Source organism: Gossypium arboreum, chromosome 6 (genome assembly GCF_025698485.1).
Source record: "Gossypium arboreum isolate Shixiya-1 chromosome 6, ASM2569848v2, whole genome shotgun sequence".
Lineage (NCBI taxonomy): Eukaryota > Viridiplantae > Streptophyta > Magnoliopsida > Malvales > Malvaceae > Gossypium > Gossypium arboreum.
In genome coordinates, this window is record NC_069075.1 from 75,432,958 (window position 1) to 75,455,659 (window position 22,702).

General features: G+C 33.0%; 1 long non-coding RNA gene and 1 other non-coding gene across 2 annotated transcripts; one reads left to right on the plus strand and one right to left on the minus strand.

Annotated features, from left to right (window-relative positions):
- Nucleotides 1-9,877: 9,877 nt before the first annotated feature.
- Nucleotides 9,878-11,721, minus strand: LOC128293715 (uncharacterized). Its single transcript, XR_008283892.1, has 2 exons — nt 11,569-11,721; nt 9,878-10,090 (listed from the first exon to the last, which is right to left on the minus strand). It is a non-coding gene; the product is annotated as an uncharacterized LOC128293715 (long non-coding RNA).
- A 9,789-nt stretch (nt 11,722-21,510) lies between these two features.
- Nucleotides 21,511-21,619, plus strand: LOC128294857 (small nucleolar RNA R71). The gene has a single exon (XR_008285163.1). It is a non-coding gene; the product is annotated as a small nucleolar RNA R71 (small nucleolar RNA).
- The last annotated feature ends 1,083 nt before the right edge of the window (nt 21,620-22,702 follow it).

The following is a 22,702-nucleotide window of genomic DNA, read 5'->3' on the forward strand; positions in this document are numbered from 1 at the left end:
TACACATATCATTAACCTAATATCAATTAACTAAGCACTTTAACAAATTCTCCTTGAGCCGATTATCTAAGTCAAGATAGATTCATCATTATGCTCGCCTATAACCGAATACATGCAACACCAATCTATCTCATGTGGCGAATATGCATGTCTATGTTGAGGCCAATTATATGCTTAATACTTCCTACAAATATGGTTACTTGTATTGACTACATACCATTTTGTTTCAAGTTCAAAACTAAAGCTAATACACATATATACACTAGTAATCAAATACTAACATTTGCACTTCACCTTACTACCATTTTTCATCCAAATAACATGAACAACAACCATATTTCTCTTCTACTTCCTACCATGGCCGAATGCATCAAGACACCATACCATTTCAATTTTGGTCTGGGTTAAACAAAGAACTTAATGTCTAACTCAAAAATGCTAAGAAGAAAATCCAAGAGTCATCAATCCACCATCACATGTATCATTACAAAGCTTCACATTTAGCATGCAAATGACATCAACACAAATCCACCTTAGCCGAAACTTAATTCATCTTCATGCCTCATCATCACAACATCAAACACCAACCAAGAAGACAACACCCATGGCCGAATATCATCTTCATCACATAGCAAAGATTTAAACCATGGGCTAGGTAGAACTCAAGCTAACAACTAAAAACATGCATGAATCTCATGGAACAACATCAAACATACCTCCTCCTAAACACCAACCAATCGAACATGAAGCAAGAAAATCCTCTTCTTCTTCCTTCCTCAAGTCACGGTAATGGAGGAGTAGCCTAGCTCATTTTTTTTTCTTTTTCTCTTTCTCCTCCTACTAACCACTATTATTTTATTACCCATGCTCTTTATTTTATCATTCCTCCCATAAAACACTAACATAACATGTTTATGACATGTTTTACCCATTACATTTTGTCCACCCTCATTGTCATGGCCGGCCACTACCAATTAAGTGGGGAAATTGACATACAAGTCCACCCTTTTTATTACATGCACTAATAGATCCTTATAGATTAACCTGTCACATTTCAAAAGTGTCACACATAAGTCCTATTAACTAAATTCACATGCAATTAACTAAATCGAAGCTTAAAACTTTCACACATTCATATTCACATATTTTAGACAATAATTATCATATTCAAATAATTTGGTGACTCGGTTTAGCGGTCCCGAAACTGCTTTCCGACTAGGGTCACTTTAGGGCTGTCACAATTGCCACATGAGCTAGAAAAGATCCACAATGTATTTCATGTTTTGATGCTTTGTAGATATCGATCTAATCCCTTACATGTGATTAGTCCATCTGAGATTGAGATTAAGTTTGATATGACATATGAGGAAGAACCGATTCTGATTCTGGCTCGCGAAGTTAAAGAATTGCGAAATAAGAAAATTTCGTTAGTTAAAGTATTATAGCATAAACACGGATTTGAGGAAGCAATGTGGGAGCCAGAGGATTCAATGAAAGACTGTTGTCCGAACCTATTCACTGGTAAGATTTTCGGGGATGAAAATCCCTAAGGGGGGAGAGTTGTAACAACCCGATTTAGAACCTAATTGAAATGGTGCTTTTGGGACCATGAATTCGAGTCAAAAAAATTTTCAAAATTATTTTCTGTGTTTATTATGTGTGAATTTGTATGTGTGAAATTTTCGTGCTTTAATTTTATCGTTTGGGTGCCCATTAAATAAAAGGATTAAATGGCATAAATTGAAAATTTGGTGGTTATTTTTAAAAGGGCCGAATAGTGGTTGATCTTTTAATGTGGAGGATTTATGTTGCAATTAGCCCATTGATTAAATGAATGGATGGCATTAGACATATAATATATGGTTTTGTTATTAAATCATTAAGGTTAAATATGTAATTTGATTAATAAGTTAATATATTATAAAACATAAAAATTAAAGCCATGGTGTTCATATTATTTGTTTGACTGAAACTAAAGAAAATAAGAAAGAAAAGAAAGCTTTAAGGGTTCGGTCACTTGGTAAGCTAAATCAAGGTATGTAACTAGACCAGTTTTTGATAATTTTTACGTTTTTGAGATCGTTGCTAAGTTATCTACAAGACCCATGCTTGAATTTTTGATTTTGATGAATATTTTGAGTTATGCCATTGTTGAAAGCTTGTGATTTTTGTTGTTTGATGATAAAATATGAAAGATATGCTTTGGGTTAACATGTTTTGTATTGGAGTTTTTGATGATTTTGAGTAATTAGGACTAAATTGCAAAAATAATAATTTGAGGGACCAAAATGTGAAATAAATGAAATATATGGACTTGTATGGACACTAGGAACATTCGGCCTAACATAGGTGTGTTGAAATTTTTCATTTTTGTGTTTTGTGCAATAGGGACTAAATTGTAAAAAATATGAAATGTCAAGGGCAAAAGTGTAATTTGTCCATTTATGTGTTTTTGGATGAATTTGATTGAATATTTGATTAAATAAGTTTAATTTCTATTAATTTAGATCAAGAAAAGAGAAAATTAGATTTGGATCGGGGGAAAACTAAAGTTGTCGACTAGCTGTCCCGTTCCGTTTTACATCGTCTGAGGTAAGTTTATAAGCAAATAGACTTTTTTTTATTTTAACTGTATGTGAGCTATATATGCTGAAGTGGAATATGTGAATATATATAAGCAATAGCCGAATGCATACAAGCTTTGAAACTATGTTTGTGAGTTTGACTCGACCGAGATACGACATCCGAAAGCCTCGTATGAACCTTAGAAATAGTTACGATACATATGTCATGACATAGGATTCTGATATGTGATGTACGAGTAAGACCATGGCATCGATATATGTGTGCAAGCAAGACCACGTTTATACGTTGGCATCGATATGTGACTGCGAAACATGTGTGCGAGTAAGATCCTATCTGGGACAGTGGCATCGATATGTGATTACATATAAGACCACGTCTGGAACATTGGCATTGTACGATATATGTGATTATCCGAGTGTCCTATCCAATTCTGAATGGTTCATCAGGCAATGGCAACGATATTGTAACACCCTTCGCCGGTATCCCTCGCCGGTACAGGGTTCGAGGTGCTAACAGATTTAAATTCATCCATTTATATATAACCGAACCGTAAAATTTTTTGATCAATTTTAAACTTTTCATACACACGTATATTATCCTTTAATCGGGCTTACAAGGCCCAAAATATTCATGAGGCATTATTAAATATTTACCAATATCTTAGTCTTGTATCATTTACTTACTCAACTTTACAACCCTATACATGCCATAGACTCGAAACATTAAGATTTACTTATGTCGATAGCGTAGACTTGACAATGTGATAATATATTTGATGGCCTCCAACCCGATCTAACCTGGCAACCCTAGGGAAAATGGGAAAGAAAAGGGGAGTAAGCTTTACGCTTAGTAAGTTCATAAGAAAACAATAAGCAACTCGTTAACAAGTTTTATCAATGTTTACAACATAATCACAAACTCACTACAAGTTGTCTTCCTGAGCAATAGTCACTAAATTATTTATAACTGGTGCTACAAAACTCTAAATCAATTGCCGTTAATTTTCCCTGAAAATAGACTCATATATCTTCTATCCATAAAATTTTTAGAATTTTAGGTTTGGCCAATCAATACCAGATTTTTCTTAAAGTTTCCCCTGTTTCACTATTTGACTAATCTGACCACTCTTCACTACGAATCAAATTTCTCATTGTAAAGAATTCAAAATATGTTCTATTTGATTTCATTTGAAACTAGACTCATTGAGGAGTCTAAGAATATAAATTTTATCTTATAACCATTTTTATACAAATTATAATGATTTTCTAAAAACAGAATAGGAGACCCCAAAGTCATTTGACTCTATCCCACGCCACTTCAAATATCTCATTATCAGAAATTCTTTTGCTCATACAGTTTCTTTTATAAGAAACTAGAGTCATTAAGATTTAATTACATAATTTATTCAGCTTCTAACTCAACTCCAACAATTTATGGTGATTTTCCAAAATCACGTTACTGCTGTTGTCCCAAGCAGATTTATTACAAATTTACTCTTTCACACATTCTTTGCATTCACATTATTTAAACATGTATATCACCAATCAATTTCATCACATATCTATAATTTCACTCAAGCATAATCTCAATACAATACATCATGCTCAATGATTCGCACACAATCGTTCAAATTAGCAATTATAAGATGATTCCGCACATAGTCCACCCTTATCGATAATTTACGATGGTTTTGCCCTTACTCACATATATGACATAGGCATTTTCACCTATGCTTCTCATTTCACACTCATGATTCAATTCCAATCGATCTAACATGCATAAGAATATATCACATACCTGGCCAACTTAATGCATTGAACAAATTCAATTGCCGATTTAACACAAGGTCTCATAGTCTTAGACTTTTATCAAATCACCAGCATTTAGCCTGCTAGGTTTTAAACCCGATAATATTATTCACCAGCTTAAAGCTTGCTAGGCTCAAAGCCCAAATATCACCATTATAAAGTCGTCTCATAAACAATTCATATAATATAGCATGTATACTGTTCACTTTGCTCGCTTAATCATTCAATCACAATTTATAATTTCCTTTGAATCATTCGATATTTTGCACACTAAGTGTCATTCTCAATATCTCGCACACTAAGTGCCATTCTCAATATTTCGTACACTGAGTACCATATTTGATTGCCCCGCACACTAAGTGCCACATTTTGTCGATATGTCGTCAGACATTAAAATATTCACGTATATACAATTTATACAATATTAAAGCATTAGAAACATCAATTTAACAATGCTTATTGCATACGAACTTACCTGGCTAAATTGTAGAGATACCAAAGTTGAGAGGCATTTTGGTAATTTTCTCATTTTTCTCGATTTTCCACCCGATCTTGATCATGCATTAGCTGAAAGTTGGAAGCTTCTTCCATGGCTTCTCAAGCCTTCATATTCGGCTGGTAAAAAGAGAATGAAAAAGATGACACCTTGATTCTTTTATTATATTCATTTTATTATTATTTTTAACCAATTTACAATATTAACCTTTATACACTTTATTTATTACACCAAATGCCAAGCCATCATATCCCACTATCTCTTTAATAGGCTAATTACTAAATAAGGACTTCTACTTTTAAGTTCTATATCTATTTAATACCTTTAGGTTATAGAACACAACTTTTGCACTTTACACAATTTAGTCCTTTTTGTTTAATTAACTATCGAAATGATAAAATTTTTCAACGAAACTTTAATACCATCTTATTGCCACTACGTAAATATTTATAAAAATATTTACGACTCGATTTATAGAAACAAGGTCCCGATACCTTATTTTCTAAACCCACTTGACCTTAGGGTCATACCACTTGAACTTAATAAATCGCTTATAAAACAAAAATCACAATATCAAAAACATTTTTAAAATCACAATTAACTTGTAAATATTAAATATAATATTTACCAACCTACTCGTTTGGATTTGGTGGCCCCGAAACCACTGTTCCGATCAACCCTAAAAAAAACGGGTTGTTACAACTCTACCCCCTTAGGGATTTTCGTCCCCGAAAATCTTGCCAGAGAATAAATTAGTGATTTTCTTTCACCAACCTTAACAATTTCTCACCTAGCCTCAGATTTCTCAACTTTTCAATCTCATGAGCTAAGATTATGATCTGCTCTTTGCTATACATCATAACAAGCTGAGTTTCTACTTCTGTAAGAGATACTATAGATAAAGGATCTTATTTGTATCATCACATCATATATATAAAAAACACATTACGGGTCTTCTCAAGTTTTGATAATAATCTCATTCAATCCGATGAACTGCGAACTCAACTTCTCTTTATAGCTAAATCTAGAAATTCTATTCCCACTATAATACCTTTACAAATACTCAATTTTCTAATTGAAAATTCAATGCTTTTACGCATCAAGCCCACATATATTTTCGTAGAATCAAATCGTTTTTAGACGGTCATGAATTACTTTCATTTCCCTTCAGTCTTTCCAATCACATCGACCCCGAAATTCTTTTTATAAAAATTCAATTGAATACAACGAAGTTAGTAATTGCAACCATACGACACTCATACAATGCTATCTTAACATTCATCTCATAACTATTATTATTATATGCAAACTTAACCAACAATAAATGTCTTTCTCGGTTGCTTTCAAGTTCTAGAACACAGTGTTACAAAGTAATTCCATCCCAAAGCTCATAGTAGTTTATTTTAGTAACACGATATAATCCTCGTGTCTCCATTTGAACAATGAAAACTAGCACTCTTTTCGTCTCCCCGTACGGACAGATAATTACCACTGTGCTAGATGTTACAATTGTTGTAAAATCTCTGGATTTCTCAATACACGAACTCTATCTCGACATAACGAACAATTGTAGGTTCCAATCTGAAATTCTAAATCAGAAATCAATTTACGTTGTACCCTTTTTAACTTGTAATTCACTGACACACCTCTTAACCTCACAAATTTGCTAATTAAACATCAATTTAGTTTCTAGCTCACCAATAACTACTCATCATTTGATAAGATTAATCACATGATTATCGGTAGTAAAACACATAAAGATTCTCGTTCGAACCCCAAAGACTATAATCATTTGTCCGATTGATAATCAATCGACTCATAATCTTTCAACAGTTCAAACCATCTTTAATTCTTGTGTCGAATAACTCTTCACCGAGAACCGACGCTTCAATTAACAATTTCTTCATTGTTTACCACTTTATTGATAATTATCACATCATTCGACTTCCGATCGCGATCTATAAGAACATTTCTCAATAAAATCGTTCGATGGATATAATTTCGTATCATATCTTCTAGAATATGAATCATGCATTCGAATATTCATCTATTTATCCGTGAACATTCAAACTTTATTTCCACCTTGTGGATAGATTCGATACAAGTAACTCGATTAATCCTTCAAGCAATTAATCTAATCAAACTAGACAACTGAATCGATCTCGATCGTCAAGTAATAACTTTTCAATTATTAATCAACGAAGATTTGAACCATCTGAAGCCACAACCATCGATAATTTAAAATCATAGTGCCATAATAAGGTGACATCTCAACCGTATAGATATGTAATGTCCCAATTATCAATAATACATTTTGAACATAAGAGAAATTGAAATATAGTTACGTCATTCAATAGATATTTTCACGAGATAACCATATAGAATCATAAGAAAGCGTAGATATCTTGTAATTCTCGAATATATCACTATACTAATCTTTATTAAGAAAGCACCCATATCAGATGACAGATATCTCAATGATGTTTCAGAGGAAATCCAGAAGCAAAGCATCACTAATATGCACCGGAATCAACAGTAACAAAAACAATCTAATCTTCATGTATACTAAGCAGATCAACAACCAGTAGGAGCAGAATACCAACATCACACAGATTTAATTGTCGATCTTTTCTTTCAATAAAATGAAATAGAATACCATAGAAAGATATAATAATGCTGATTGTAACCCGAACAGTCCAACAATGCTTTCGTATATCAATATATATAGATAACGTTCTCATATGATAAGAATTTCATCTGAAAATATACAGCTTCACATACCTCTGAGGATACTTGAACACATAGAATACCCAGAAGAGTTCTCGTAAACCATTCGACTATAATTGCTGTGCTCAAATATCTTTATAATTCAAATATGATTCTACTGTCTATCTCTGACATCACTAATTTCTCATTATCCCAACACTAATGGAGGCCAATTCGGAAGAACTTCCAGTTAATATATTCTTTAGATATCATACCTGAATATTTGGTTTCATCTAATTCAACTTTTCTTTTAACAGTGACTTTGCATATTACAATGGCCTTCAACACGATCCAATATCTTTTCTGTTACTGTCTTCACTTGCGGACTCATTCTATTATCTGATCACAATACTAATCCTTCAATCACGAGACTCTGTCATTCCGCACTTGTAAGCTTATTTAAGCCATATAGTACGGATCTCATTATAATACTTTACCAATGAGGGGGTGAGGGTTGTAAAGCCAACAATTTTAACTCTTACGTAAGCATGCACATCACACATACTATTATGAACGAACAGTTCATTACTAATTCCGTATTCTCAAACATCTAGCAATCATTTACTTATGATCACTTGGTACTTAACACATAGCTCATACGCTAAATCAAATCATAAATTCCAAATCAAAATATTCACACAACAATCATATACCCAACATCACAACTCATATACTCATATAATTATAACATTTATCAATAGCGAATATCATGCATTTCGATTCATACCTTTTATGAGTTTCAACTCATCGCCAACACATTTTCACTCAAATGTTTGAGTATAACATTCTGTACTATCAGAATTAGCTCGGTTGGAAAGCATATCTGTCTTATGAAAAACACACAGAATAAGCTTTGAAAGCTTAGGAAGCCTTAAGCAAATAAATCATTTCAATGATTATGAAAATTCCTTATCACTAATCCGAATTGAAAAATAATCTCAATTGCATATACATTCATAGTGCTCTTAAGTTCATATAACCTTATTAAATAGCTTCACTTATTTATATTTACTAATAACTTATGACTATGATTTTAAATTCGTGTGATAACTGTCAATTCATTCGTATGAACAAAACTTGCACATATCCAATACATACCAACCAAAACATGTCATATTTTCCCTGTTTGATTCATGGAACCACAAGGTCACATGCCAAGCTCATATAGCATCTATTTATCTGTTATTTATCACGTCTCATTTTCACATGGACTACATACATCTGACCAAGTTTGTTCAATATCGATGCCACTGTCCCGGACAGCGTCTTACACGAATCATAAGTGATGCCAGTGTCCCAGACACGTTCTTATACACTACTTCAAATCAATGCCTTTGTCTCAAACGAGGTCTTACATGATCTCATTTCACACACTTAGTGCCCCAACAACCGATCTTGCACACACAGTGCTTGGTTATGGAACTCGCACACACAGTGCCTCAACAACCGATCTAGCACACACAGTGCTCGATTACAGAACTCGCACACACAGTGCCTCAACAACCGATCTCGCACACACAGTGCTTGGTTACGGAACTCGCACACACAGTGCCTCAACAACCGATCTCGCACACACAGTGCTCGGTTACGGAACTCGCACACACAGTGCCTCAACAACCGATCTCGCACACACAGTGCTCGGTTACGGAACTCGCACACACAGTGCCTCAACAACCGATCTCGCACACACAGTGCTCGGTTACAGAACTCACACACACAGTGCCTATGTTCACTTGTTGTTGCACATTGAAGTGACTGAACCAAGTCTATAAAACATCACATATGTGCACTTTGAACATATCATTTCATTTAACTTTTGATTCATATATTCATGAACACTTAAACATTTCAGAGCCAACTTTAATTTAATCAAATCAGTATAGAACACAATTTCATTCGAACATCTGAGTACATATTCTATACTATTAAAATTAGCTTGATTGAAAGACTTATCTGTCCTATTCAAATAATTTTCGTCAGAGTCAGGAGATATCACACTATTGCAGGTCAAATATGGCATGTACAGCTAGACTCACAAACGCCATGGTAGTCTTAGAACCGACTAAACCATGGCTCTGATACCAATAAAATGTAACACCCTTCACCCGTATCCCTCGCTGAAACAGGGTTCGAGGTGCTACCAGATTTAAACTCATCCATTTATATAAAACCAGACTGTAAAAATTATTGATCAATTTTAAACTTTTCATACACACATATATTATCCTTTAATCGGGCTTACAAGGCCCAAAATATTCATGAGGCATTATTAAATATTTACCAATATCTTAGTCTTGTATCATTTACTTACTCAACTTTACAACCCTATACATGCCATAGACTCGAAACACTAAGATTTACTTACGCCGATAGCGTAGACTTGACAATGTGATAATATCTCTGACGGCCTCCAACCCGATCTAACCTGGCAACCCTAGGGAATATGGGAAAGCAAAGGGGAGTAAGCTTTACGCTTAGTAAGTTCATAAGAAAAGAATAAGCAACTCATTAACAAGTTTTATCAATGTTTACAACATAATCACAAATTCACTACAAGTTGTCTTCCTGAGCAATAGTCACTAAATTATTTATAACTGGAGCTAAAAAACTCCAAATCAATTGCCGTTAATTTTCCCTGAAAATAGACTCATATATCTTCTATCCATAAAATTTTCAGAATTTTAGTTTTGGCCAATCAATACCAGATTTTCTTAAAGTTTGACCTGTTTCACTGTTTAACTAATCTGACCACTCTTCACTACGAATCAAATTTCTCATTTTACAGAATTCAAAATATATTCTATTTGATTTCATTTGAAACTAGACTCATTAAGGAGTATAAGCATATAAATTTTATCTTATAACCATTTTTGTACAAATTATAATGATTTTCTAAAAACAGAATAGGGGACCCCAAAGTCATTTGACTCTATCCCACGCCACTTCAAATATCACATTATCAGCAATTCTTTTGCTCACACGGTTTCTTTTATAAGAAACTAGACTCATTAAGCTTTAATTACATAATTTATTTACCTTCTAACTCAACTCCAAAAATTTATGGTGATTTTCCAAAGTCACGTTACTGTTGTTGTCCCAAGCAGATTTATTACAAATTTACTCTTTCACACATTCTTTGCATTCACATTATTTAAACATGTATATCACCAATCAATTTCATCACATATCTATATTTCACTCAAGCATAATCTCAATACAATACATCATGCTCAATGATTAGCACACAATCGTTCAAATTAGCAAGTATAAGATGATTCCGCATATAGTCCACCCTTATCGATAATTTACAATGGTTTTGCCCTTACTCACATATATGACATAGGCATTTTCACCTATGATTCTCATTTCACACTCATGATTCAATTCCAATCGATCTAACATGCATAAGAATATATCACATACCTGGCCAACTTAATGCATTGAACAAATTCAATTGCCGATTTAACACAAGGTCTCATAGTCTTAGACTTTTATCAAATCACCGGCATTTAGCCTGCTAGGTTTTAAACCCGATAATATTATTCACCAGCTTAAAGCTTGCTAGGCTCAAAGCCCAAATATCACCATTATAAAGTCGTCTCATAAACAATTCATATAATATAGCATGTATACCTGTTCACTTTGCTCTATTTAATCATTCAATCACAATTTCTAATTTCCCTTTGAATCATTCGATATTTTGCACACTAAGTGTCATTCTCAATATCTCGCACACTAAGTCCCATTCTCAATATTTTGTACACTGAGTACCATATTTGGTTGCCCCGCACACTAAGTGCCACATTTTGTCGATATGTCGTCAGACATTAAAATATTCACGTATATACAATTTATACAATATTAAAGCATTAGAAACATCAATTTAACAATGCTTATTGCATACGAACTTACCTGGCTAAATTGTAGAGATACCAAAGTTCAGGGGCATTTTGGTAATTTTCTCATTTTTCTCGATTTTCCACCCGATCTTGATCATGCATTAGCTGAAAGTTGGAAGCTTCTTCCATGGCTTCTCAAGCCTTCATATTCGGCTGGTAAAAAGGTAATGAAAAAGATGACACCTTGATTCTTTTATTATATTCATTTTATTATTATTTTTAACCAATTTACAATATTAACCTTTATACACTTTATTTATTACACCAAATGCCAAGCCATCATATCCCACTATCTCTTTAATAGGCTAATTACTAAATAAGGACTTCTACTTTTAAGTTCTATATCTATTTAATACCTTTAGCTTATAGAACACAACTTTTGCACTTTACACAATTTAGTCCTTTTTGTTTAATTAACTATCGAAACGATAAAATTTTTCAATGAAACTTTAATACCATCTTATTGCCACTACGTAAATATTTATAAAAATATTTACGACTCAGTTTATAGAAATAAGGTCCCGATACCTCATTTTCTAAACCCACTTGACCTTAGGGTCATACCACTTGAACTTAATAAATCGCTTATAAAACAAAAATCACAATATCAAAAATATTTTTAAAATCACAATTAACTCGTAAATATTAAATATAATATTTACCAACCTACTCGTTCGGATTTGGTAGCCCCGAAACCACTGTTCTGATCAACCCTAAAAAAAAGGGCTGTTACAGATAGGTTGTAAACAAATGTGTAATATGAGCTGAAATGATTAGGTATGAATTACTTTATTACCTACTTGAAATAAGGTAAGTAAGTTACTTAATATTTGTTGCAAATCATGTATGAAGTTAAGGAAGAATGAATGTGAACATGGTAAGTGTATTCAGCTTTGTGAATATATAATATGAATATTATTGAAATGTTCTTTGAATATGTATGTATATGATCATGAAGATTTGGCCATATATTTAGTATATGTGTTTGAAGTTATATTTTGAATCATGAGCTTGTGTATATGAGTGTATGTGTATTTGTTTATATAATGACATTTTTGGCTTTGGAAGTTGAATGATAATTTGTTAATTTAACTATATGAGCATTCGGCCAAGGTGAAATTTATGTATGAAAACATGTTAATTATGAACTTTGTAGCTTGAGACTAAATGTGGTAATGATAATATAATTTGGTTTAATTTATTTTTATTGATTATATCATTGGGTTGTTTATTTGGTTATGACTTACTAGGCTATAAAAGCTTACTCCGTGTGTGTATAATTGTTTCTGTTTTATAGATTTTGGATTTAAGTTACGAGCTCGGGGATCGTCAGCAATGTTTATCACACTATCGTCTGTCTTCGATATTTATAAGCTAAATTTTTGAACTTATGTCATGTATAGGCTGGATTATAATTTTATAATGATTAATTTTGATTGATGTAACCATGAGCCATACGAAAATGGCTTTATACTTTGCTAAGCTTGGATTTAATGTTTCATTTTGATGATGGTTATGCGTGGTTGTGAATTTGGTGTTTCGGCCCTTATATATATTCATGTGAATCATGGTTGATTATAAAGTTAATGGTGGTATATATATATTTGATCATGTTTGATTTTGGAGTTTGATTATTGGTTTTATGTGTTATATGCTTTGGAAATTGGTTAGTGATTTTGGATGTGTATGTTTTGTGGATTCGGCTTTGGTATATGTATAGACTAATATAAACATGAGATTGGGTATTAAATTTGATTAAGGTGTATTTCGATGTGCATGATATATGGTATGTTATGTATTAATGAATGAAACATTGATTTGATTATTAACGAATTAAAAATGATAATAATGTATGTGTATATTTGAATGTGCATTAGTTCTGTTGGTTCGATTTGAAAGGAAAATGTATATGTACATAAAGTGTTTGAATGGTTGAATAATTAGGTACGGTTGATGAAAATAAATATGAATATGTTATGAGATTATTTTTTTAATATGGCTTATACGAGATATTATAATAAATGACCAAATGAATAATGACTTGTGCAATAGTAAATCATGAAAATTATATGAGTTTTTATGTGAGGTATAAGTGTCCTACTTAATAATAGATGAATGTTGTGTAGTATATAAGTTAGTCCTTAAACTATGGCTATAAATTGATTGAACATGTAGTAATGTACAAATGCCGAATATGATTTGATCAAATTGAAATGATTATGTGTTTTTGGTTCTGTGAGTTCTATTAATGTATGATTTTTAGTTTGCTATTGAAGTGTAATGTTGTTTGCATGTTTTGCACATTATTTAAGTTACATTAAAGTTATATTCTGCTATATGGTATTAATGATTAAATAGGTTATTGATATTAATAATTGGTTGGTTTAAAAGTTTGTGTAAGTGTATGCTTATGATTGTTCGAAATTTGTGTTTTGTCTGGTAATACCTTGTAACCCCATTTCGATGACAGATACGGGTTAGGAATGTTACAGGCTCAGACACACCAGTGTCCTTAGCCTGTGTAACTCTCTGTTTATGATATCAGCAATATTTTAAGGTCACACGGCTAAGACATACGCCCGTATTTATTTTTAAGCTTCCACTAATAAAATGTTGATACATAGTTGTTTGAACATATCCAACATTCTTTTGAATTGAGTATCATGTTGTTGCTTTTGTTGCTGGATTCTTTGTGGATATGGAGGTTGTGGAACTTTGGCTTGGAATGGACAGCTCTTCCGAGGTAATATATCTTCATCTAATGAAGGGGTCAGCTTATCAAAATTCACTAGTTTAGATTTTACCTATTTAGACTTTGTAGAATCTGGCTTATCTGGTGTAAGAATTTCAACTGTTAGTTGATTTTCCTCTTTCTTGAGAGGTTCATCTTCAACCTTAACTTCCTTTGGTTCAAAAATCCTTCTGCTTCATAAAGTGACCGCTTTGCAATTCTCCTTGCCCGATTTTCTTAGGTTCTCCGTGTCACTGGGCAAAGCTTCTTGTGGTCTATTTCAAAGGCCGTTGGCTAATTGCCCCATTGATTCTCTAAATTGCTCAAAAATGCATCATTATTTGACATGTACACTTTTCATAAGTTCTCAAGATTATTAGAAGACTCTATTGTTGGAGGATTTTTTATGTTGCTTGGTACCCCACCTTAAGGTTTGCTTCTAAGCTCATTAGCTAATTGTCCTACTTGATTTTCTATAGTCTTCAATGTTGTTGCTTGGCCTTTAATTAAGGCATCATTTTTAGCGATTTATGCCTTCAACAAATTTTCCAAATTATTGGAAGATTTAGCTTGCAGTTGTTTTTGAACTTGTTGACTGAAACCAAGAGGTTTATTTGATCTATGTTGCATGTAAGAATTGTCCGGTCCTGTAATAGCCCGTTTTCGGTAAAATTAAAACAGTGGTTTCGGGACCACAAATCTGATTCTGGAAAGGAAATCTATTCTAATATTATTTTATGATCTACAGTATGATAATAATATCGTATGAAAAGTTCATAAATAAATTTTACTGATTATATGTTTAATTTGATAAAGGACCAAATACCCAAAGTGTAAAAGTTGAGTTCTAATAGCTAAATGGATTAAATAGCTATGGAATTCAAAATTTGAGGTCCTTAAATGATAAATAGACCATTAAAAATGCTTAGTTGTTAAGGATGATAATTTATACATGGAAAATAAAATAAAGAAAAGGATGAAATTGGAAAGTGAAATAATAAAAGATGATAAATGATAAAAAAAATGAAAATATCATCAATTTTATCATCTTCTTCCCAAAAATACATGGAAACCCTAGGAAAGAGAAAGCAAGGTTTCTTGGCTTAATTGGGTAAGTAATCTTGTCCCGTTTTTAGTAATTTTTATATTTTCGAGATCAGAATAGCTTAATCTATCTATTTTGGGGTTTAATTTGTAAAGATATCAAAGTATAGAAAATTTTCCATAGATGTAAATGCTGAAATTTTGAAATTTATAGTAGAAAATGAAAGTTTATTGATAGATAAACAACTTTTGTAAAGTGAATTTTGATGAAATTATGATTTTAGGACTAAATTGTAAAGTTGTAAAATTCAAGAAAAAAATTATGAATTGTAGGAAATACATGGGCTGTAAATTGTATATGTAAAATTCGGCTAGGCTTGGAATAAGGATTAAATTGCATGAATTTCATTTTCCGAGCCTAGGGATGAAATCGTCATTAATTAAAAGTTTAGGAGAAAAATGGTAATTTTACCTAAGATATGAATTGGACTGAATTGAGTATGAATTGTGTTAAATTGATGTTAAATTTACTCGTATAGATCCAGATAGACCTAATTCAGAGTTAGAGCGAGGAAAAGAGAAAGTGTCAAATTAGTAGATTTCAGTGTACACGAACATTTATTGAGGTAAGTTCGTATAACTAAATTGTGTTTATTCTTATGCTTGATTTGAATGTGGTATGTGTTTATATGAATTATATAAATGTTATGAATGTATGAAATAATCACATGCCCGTTAATGTTCAGAAAATGATTAGTTCCGTTTGAATAATAAAATTCGATGGATACATGATTTCCCGTATTGAATGTGGTCTTGCATATGTTGCGGACAGAATATAGCTCGGACGAGCAATCCTATTATAAGCCCTCTCGAGCATCCTGTTATATAGTTCCTGCGAGCATCTTGATCAGTAATGATTCTGCATGGGTTGCGCACTACCGCAATTCTTTGTGAGCATCCTGTCACATGATTTGATCGGTTGTGATCCAGAATTTATTTCAGACACAAACCCAGCTCTTCCTGAGCGTCTTAATATAAGCTCTTATAAGCTTCCTGACATGGCTTGCTTGAACTTTCTGTTATGCTAACCAAAGGTCCTATTACATGGCTCTTTGTGAGCTTCCTGATAGACTCTTCGTGAGTTTCCTGATTAAAAGTTCTTTGTGAACTTCCTATTATAGACTCTTATGAGTTTCCTGGGATAGCCCAGATAAGCTTCTTGTTACATGGCTCACATGACCATCCTGATATATGGCTCGAGAGTGTACTTCCTGATTATGTGCCCTTATAGGTACCCCTGAATATGAATTGATGATTTTTGATTTGTACACTTCGAGTGTACTACATGTGTATCCATCGATATTTCAAATAACTTGAACAGGCAAAATCCTGACATGAGAAAATATGAACATGAAATGAATTATTATATGTATCTGCCTGAAATACATGAAAATGATGATACATGATATATGGAAGTATGAGATGGTGATATATGTACATGGAACTTGTTTGATGAATATGTTCATTTAATATTATAGATTTGAACACTTCGAGTGTATTTTCCCGAGTTTCTATTGATATTTTAATTGATTTAATGAGAAAAATCCTAACATGAAATAATCTGAGCTTGAGACAAAATATTATGAAAATGTACTTGAAACACATGTGTATAATTATATATATTATTTGAATTCATGATGTGAATATTATATGTATATGTATATTGAGCCCATACATGTTTCTTGATGTTTATATGAGATAGTATGACTTAGAAACGAACTATTACCCGTATGTACATGAAGTACATGGAAATGAAATTTCCTGATATAATGATGCATGAATTGGTTGTTAAATGAATGTGGATCATGCTTGATGACTTTGTTCATCCATGATTAAGGACTATTATATGTGATTACTTGGCTAACATGATGAGGATATATGTTTAGGGCTTGTGATGAAATTGGTTGATAGTGCATTACATGTTTATTTTGAACATAAATAGATGGTTAGTTATTTACCATGTTATACGAACTTACTAAGCATTTCATGCTTACTCTGTTTTATTTTCCCTTGTTCTATAGTAATTCAGAAGCTTGTTGGATTGAAAGCATCGGTAGAGATCACTCACACTATCCATCGACACATATTGGTATATATGGTAAATTAATTATGGTTATAATGGCATGTATAGTTTAATTGGCCAATGTTGGCAAGTAAATGTTTGGGTTATAACTAGCCATTAGAATGGCTTGTGATGAACATGTTTTGATAAATATAAATGAGGCTATAACATGTTTGGTGTGTGCTTAAATGATTGATTGATAGAAATCATGTTGGCATATTGAAAATTAATTCTAACATATTTAATAAAATATGCATATAAGTGAATTCAATAAGTTAAGTAAGTTTGTATATTTAATTACATGATGGTAAAGTGTCATTTGAGATGCAACAGCCCGTTTTTAGTCAAATCAGAATAGTGGTTTCAGGACCACAAATTCAAAGTAAAAAAAAAATATTTTATTATTATTTTAATGATATAGCATGATAGTATAATTGTGTGAAAATTTCGTTAAGAAATTTTATTGTTTGAGTGTTCAATTTGATAAAAAGGACTAAATTGCGAAAAGTGTAAATTTTTTTTTCTATTAGCTAAAGGTGTCTAATAGCTATGAAATCTTAAATTAGAGGTCCTTATGTTGAAATTATACCATGGTTAATGTGAGTGGACATATTTGGACACATTATTAAGTGTTTTAATTGTTATTAATTAAGGTTAAAATTGTAATTTAATAAATCAAACAAAGTAAAATATTGTAAAAGATGTTGTCCTCTTGCTAAATGGTTTATTATCCACCGAAAATTGAAGCTAAAACCTTCCATGGGAGCTTGTTAATTCGGCTAAGCTAAATTTGGTGCATGGTTAGTATTTTTCAATCCGTTTTTAATGATTTCTATGTTTTTGGAGTTGTTGTAACTTAATCTAGCTAGCCCAGGGACTAATTTCCAAAACTTCTAAAGGTTTAGGGTTTTGTTATTGATGAATATAGGTGTATTTTAATGTTTAATGATAGAAAATGTATGCTTGTGGTTAGATAAACAACATTTGTAAAGTGATTTTTGATAAAATTTCCAATTAGGGATTAAATTGTGAAATGTGTAAAATTTATGGTTAAATTTTGAAATAAATGAAAAATATGAGCTGGTATAGGTTTATATGAAATTCAACTAACATGGGTAGGGACCTAATTGCATGAATTTGTATTTTTATGAGATAAGGACTAAATTGTAAAAATGTTGAAATATTAGGGGAAAAAGTGTAAAGTTACCATAATGTGATTTTTGGGCTAAATTGAATAGAATAATAATTACAAAAGCTAAATTTGATTATATATAGATCAATAAAACTGAAGTTCGGATTTAGATCGGGGGAAAAACAAAGTGTTGGACTAATCGACTCATTTCATCATTTTTGTATTCGAGGTAAGTTCGTATGTTAATAAGCATTAATATAATTGAGTTTTAAATATGCTTTATTATTGAATTATTTGTGAATACAACCTTGCGGATAAATTCGACGAAAATTCGGCATTGAGAAATCTCATTTGAACCTTAAGAATAGATTAGGATACGAATGACATGTCATTAGGGGTTATGTGATTTGGGTGTTAGTTCGTACATCCTACCGGTGGCTGATTTATCCAGCATGTGTTGCGGATTCTCGTTACCTTGTGTGAGCAGACCCGTTGATAGCTCGAGAGTGAGCATTATATGTGATATGAGATTGATATAGCTTCGACTATGTATTGGCACTCAGGATGCGAGATTCCTGAGTATCCGATAGTATTCCAAATGGTTCAACAGGTATATCAAAGATATGGATGAGTATGAGATCGATACGAGCTAATCTTTGGATTAAATACACATGTTAAGTCATGCTTCAAATTTGAATTGCATTATATGATGTTTATGTTATTGAATTGTTAGTTGGTAAGTTTTACTTACTTAGCATACGAGCTTACTAAGCTTTATAGCTTACTTTGTTTACTTTTCCATTTTTTATAGTGAATTTCAAAGCTAGCTCGAATTAGGAGTCATCGGAGATTGCATCACACTATCGAGCTTCTACTTTGGTACTTTTGAGCTTATGTATTTGGTTATATGGCATGTATAGGACTTATGGTCATTTTGGTTTATGGTTTGGTAATGAATTTAGCCAATTGAGTTGACGTGTAAATGTTAAGTGTGTGGTTTTGTGTATAGCCATGAGAGTTGGCTTATTTTGGTATATTTGGTGATGTATATAATTGTGTAAATGGCCTTTGGTTGTGTGGTTGAGAATTTCCATTTTATATGCTTGTTGTGAATTGGCATTATGGACGTCAAATAGTTGAAATTGGAAGTTGATATGCTTATGGTTTTATGGCAAGATAATGTATGTATGAAGTTAATCATTTAGGTTAAATTGTGAATATGATTGGCATATTTTGCATAGGCAAGTTATGATGTTATGAGCTTTATAGTTTTTGGTATGGAAATAGCATGAATTAGACTTGATTGAGATTGGTTAGAATGCCTATTTATGCCATGTTATGCGCCATTTGGTTTGTGTAGGTGATTGAATGATTGGGTGAGAAAAATGGCTTGGCAAACAGCCTATTTTTGTCCAGACGGGCAGAGAAGCCGTGTGTGACACACGGTCAGGTGACACTGCCGTGTGTCCCTTAGTGTTTAATTAGAAATCAAGTCAGTATGCTCCACACGGCCTAGCACACGGGCGTGTGACTTGGCCGTGTAGCATAAGTCAGTATACCCTACAGATTTGGCACGGCCTAGCACACAGCCTGGCACACGGGCGTGTGTGGCCATTTCGAAGGGCACACGGGCTGGTCAAATGAGTATGTGGTTAGTCGTGTGACCCATTCCTAAAAATTTTCTAAGTTTTCTAAAAATTTCCTGAGTTATTAGTTTAGTCCCGAACCATTCCTAAAGCATGTTTAGGGCCTCGTAGGCTCGTATTAGGGACATTATGTATGATTGTGAATGGTTTATTTTTGAAATGGAAAAATGTATGAGAAATGTATGTTTAAATGTGTAATAAGTCCGGTAATGCTCCGTAACCCTATTCCGGCGTCAGATTCGGGTGAGGGGTGTTACATGAGATGTTTAAGAGCACATTACTTGTATGTGATGATATGTCATGTATGAGACTTGGTTTTGACTTGAATTAATTATTTTAAAAATGGTTTGTAAATATGTTTAAGTATTGGTGTAAGAGGAAGACCAATTGGGTGAGAAATGTGGCTTGGAAAATAGCCTATTTTTGTCCACACGGCCAGAGACACTGGCATGTGTCTCAGCCGTGTATGTCACACGGCCTAGCACATGGGCGTGTGATCTAGCCGTGTGTCCTTGCATCTTTAAAATGTCAAAACAGAATGCTCAAAATTAATTACACGACTTAGCACACGGGCATGTGGATTGGCCGAGTGATCCTTGCATCCACACATGACCTAGCACATAGACATGTGGATTGGCCGTGCGATCCAAGTCAGAGAGTTACACGGTCTGAGACACGGGCATGTCCCTATTCGTGTGAGCCACATGGCCTAATCACACAAGCGTGTGACCCTTACATCTAGGAAAAAATTTGAGATTTTGCAAAAAATTTTTAAGTACCCGGTTTAGTCCTAACTAGTTTCTAATGCATGTTTTGGACCTCGAGGGTTCATATAAGGGACTTTATGATTGATTTCAAACATGAATACTGTATGGTGTAGAATATCTGTTTATTTAATCTGTAAGTTCTGGTAATGCTCTATGACCCTGTTCTGGCGATGGTTTAGGGTTAGGGGTGTTACGGGTTCACCTCCTTGGTGGTGGATTTGTGGTTCAGTTGCAACATTGATTTACACCGTTAGTTGTAAATTGTTTCAACTTTGAAAAGATAGACAATACTTGAGCTGAGAGTGAAGTAAGGGCATCTACTTCATGCACTCCAACTATTTGTCTTCCTGAAGTTCTTTGATTTGTTGGCCAAGTAATTGTTACTGGCTATTCTCTCAATGGTCTCATAAGCATCATTATAAGACTTTGACAAGAGAGCACAATTCACAGAAGCATCTACCACCAACCTTGTGTGTGTGTTAAGACCATAATGTTTCCAGCTGATGTAATACAAAATCCTGTGGTGAGGGAATCTACGAAGTAACTCCATGAATCATTCCCATGCCTCGTATAAGGATTCATCATCAATTTGTTGAAAAGTGGTGATCTCACTCCGCAACTTAGCAATTTTGCTAGGTGGGAATATTTTACCAGAAAGCGTTCAACTAATTCTTGCCAAGTAGAAATTGAATTGGATGGCGATGAATTAAGCCATGCTCGGGCTCGATCTCGCAACTATATGGAAACAACTTCAACCTCAGTGTGTCTTCAGTTACACCGGCTATCTTGAAGGAATCGCTCACCTCCATAAACAATTGAAGGTGTAGATGTGGATCTTTTGTGGCCATTCCACTAAAGTGGCCTATTATTTGAAGCATCTGAAACATCATAGGCTTCAATTCAAACTACAGTGCCTTGATCTCCGATCTCCTAATTCCTAGATTTAACTCATTCAGACATGGCACAGCGTACTGCCTTATGGTTCGATCCATATCATCAGCAATAAGGATTGGATTACGAGCATTAACAACTCCATTCCCTTGAACATCATTTTGATTTTCAAAGTCAATTTCTACCGCTTGTCTCTGGGCTAATCTTTCTTGTCTTTTTTGTCTAAATGCCTACTTGATTTCAAGGTCTACAAGGAGTAAATCGATGATTCGATCTATACTTATGAAGACCTGAAAAGAAAATCATAAAAGATAAAGAATAATAAAAAATAATTAAATAAGAATGAGAATGAAAATAATTAACAAACCAAATTGTAACAAATAATTTCACAAAAAATTATTAAGGCAATAATCCCCGGCAATGGCGCCAAAAACTTGTAACGCGTGGTTTGTGCAAGTGTACACAGTTGTTTTCAAGTAATAAGTAAGTATAAGAGTTATCGTCTCCACAAGGACTGTGTATGTTAATAAATTAATTGTAAAATTAATACTAACAATTTGGTAAGAAAACAAAAACTTTTTGAGGTGATTGGTGATTAAATTAAATTAAATAATCTAGATGCAAAGGGGTCCCTATTGCAATTAACCTAAATGTAATGGATGCAATAAAATGAATGAGATAGATTTAGCAGCAGAATTCACAAGATTTTAACAATGATAACATGCATAGGCTAAAATAATTACATTATTTAACTTAGTTCATTTTAATCATTCTTACAATGTTCCAGAAAAATAATCCAAGGCAACTCGACCTT